A 2259-nucleotide genomic window follows, 5' to 3' on the forward strand; every position below is an offset into this window, starting at 1 on the left:
ACTCACTGCCAAAGGTGCTTCTACAAAGTATTGACTCAGGGGTGTGCATGCCTATGTAAATGAGATATTTCTGTATTTCATTTTCAATAAATTAGCAAACAAAATTAGAAAAAAAATGCAATGAACTCTTTTTCAATTCAGGCTGCAGCAACAAAATGTGGAATAAGTCAAGGGGCATTAATCATTTCTGAAGGCACTCTATGTCTTGATCCTCTTAATAATAGCTTGGCTGACATGCTGCAGCAGGTGGGACTGGAGAGAGGGAGAGAGCATGGCAGAGGGGTAAGCCCATCGTAGATCTGTAATGATGAGATATCACATTGGGACCTACGTCAGAGTGCAGGTGAAAGTCACAGTGATGGAATAAAGTAGAACTGTGCAACTATGGAAAACCCGGATGACTTGGTATGATAGCCTAGTTGTCAATATGAATATAGCCATGTTCATGAAATTGTTAGCCTCTGTATGGGTGTGTGGGATTGAATTGTAGTTTAAGCTGACAACAAAAGGAGATCACCAACAATTTGTCATGGTGGTCCCAGTTCACTCTCCCCAGTCACATGGTGTCTGACTCTTTGATTTATTAAATAAACCTGTGATTAACCAGTGCTTCTTCTACCTGCTATTGTCACATGTTGCCCTCCTTAATATTTTCCACAAATTAGAGACCAGGACTTTTTGTGTGTATTTAATTATTTTGAGTTTGCTGTGACCTTTATTATATATATTTGTTGTGCCTTTTTGTAATTTTGCTTGATTAAGGTTTGCTATTTTTCTCCCTCCTTGTGTTTCTAATTGTAGACTCTACCCCCTTGGCTGGTCTTCTTGGAGACAAGAATAGGCTCAGGTCTGCCACACCTGAGCGTAATTGACCAACGAGCTCCATGAGCCCCTTAAAATGGAGCTTGTGTAAAGGTTGTCACGCTGCTTGCTTAGCGAGTACCACTTCCCCCCAATTCAGCCGATACTCGGACCTCTGCCTCGCTAGCACACGTGACCGTCCTCCCTCAAGTGTCTTAGCCGATTGCGCCATCTCAAAAGCTAGCCAATGAGGCGACGCAAGCGGGACACTTCAGGCTGAGGAGTAAGTTTCACAGATCTTCATCTGCTACACTTGTAGTTTACTCTGCCGGAGGAGGAAGACCATGTTGAACTGCTGTTGCCACTACCGACGATACCATCGCTACCATCAACGGGACCACGTCACACCGCTCTGCCACTTACCTTGCAACCAGAGGGGGACCATTTATGTGTGAGTTTGGTTGAATACTTCTGTTCAGAATGGCTCTTTGCTCATGTTTTCCTGTCCCCCCTCTGTAGACTAAATTGGACAGGATCATGGGCTGGGTGCCACAGACGATTGAGGACAACAGACGATGAGGAATGACTGCCAAATGACTACCGACTAACAATCCTCCAGCAGCACGGACATTATCTCCAGAACCGAGTTTGGTGTGTGTGTGTGTGTGTGTGTGTGTGTGTGTGTGTGTGTGTGTGTGTGTGTGTGAATGGTGTTGTTGAACTTGTACTACACAATAACTTGAGATAAAGAACATTTTCAAACCTGTATAACCTTGTCTGTGTGCTGGCATGTGATTTTTTTTTAACAGTTTTTGACACTAGGCATAGTCGACAGGATCCCAGCCCCCCAAACAGACTGGTTTAGGGTTTGTAGAATTACCTGTAGCATTTCAGGTGGATGGGACAACCACCATTTTAGGGGGTACATGTTGCCCTCCTTTGTATTTTTCCCAAAGCAGTGACCATTATTATATATACAGTATATTTGGTGTGCCTTATTCTAATTTCACATGATTAAGGTTTGCTGTGTTGCTTCCTCGTGTTTTCTAATTGATCGATGGTAGACTCCTCCCCCTTGGATGATTTCCTTGGCGATGAGAATTGGCCCAGATCTGCCACACCTGGGCCTCATTGACTAACTCCTTAGCTCCTTAAAATGGAGCTTGCAGTTCACTTTGGAGGAGGACGAGCATGTCGAACTGCTGCTTCCTCTCCCCCCTCTGTCGACTGCATTGGAACGGACCACGGGCTGGGTGCCACAGACGACGAGGAATGGCTACCGAACGACTACCAACCAACAAACAAACCAATGGTAGATGAGCAACTGATGGGTTGTGGCGGTGGCCATCTTAGACAATCCTCCAGTAGCACAAACATTAACCCCCGGGACTGCGTTTTCTGTGTGTTTGTGTATGTGTGAATGGTGTTGTTGAACTCCCAAAGAACTTGAGAAAGAAC

At 44.9% G+C, this 2259-nt stretch overlaps 1 long non-coding RNA gene across 1 annotated transcript; it reads left to right on the plus strand.

Annotated features, from left to right (window-relative positions):
• Positions 1-889: 889 nt before the first annotated feature.
• On the plus strand, positions 890-1567 carry LOC118944875. The gene is made up of 2 exons (XR_005040278.1): positions 890-1252; positions 1321-1567. It is a non-coding gene; the product is annotated as an uncharacterized LOC118944875 (long non-coding RNA).
• Positions 1568-2259: the final 692 nt, after the last annotated feature.

Source organism: Oncorhynchus mykiss, chromosome 28 (genome assembly GCF_013265735.2).
Source record: "Oncorhynchus mykiss isolate Arlee chromosome 28, USDA_OmykA_1.1, whole genome shotgun sequence".
Classification (NCBI taxonomy): domain Eukaryota; kingdom Metazoa; phylum Chordata; class Actinopteri; order Salmoniformes; family Salmonidae; genus Oncorhynchus; species Oncorhynchus mykiss.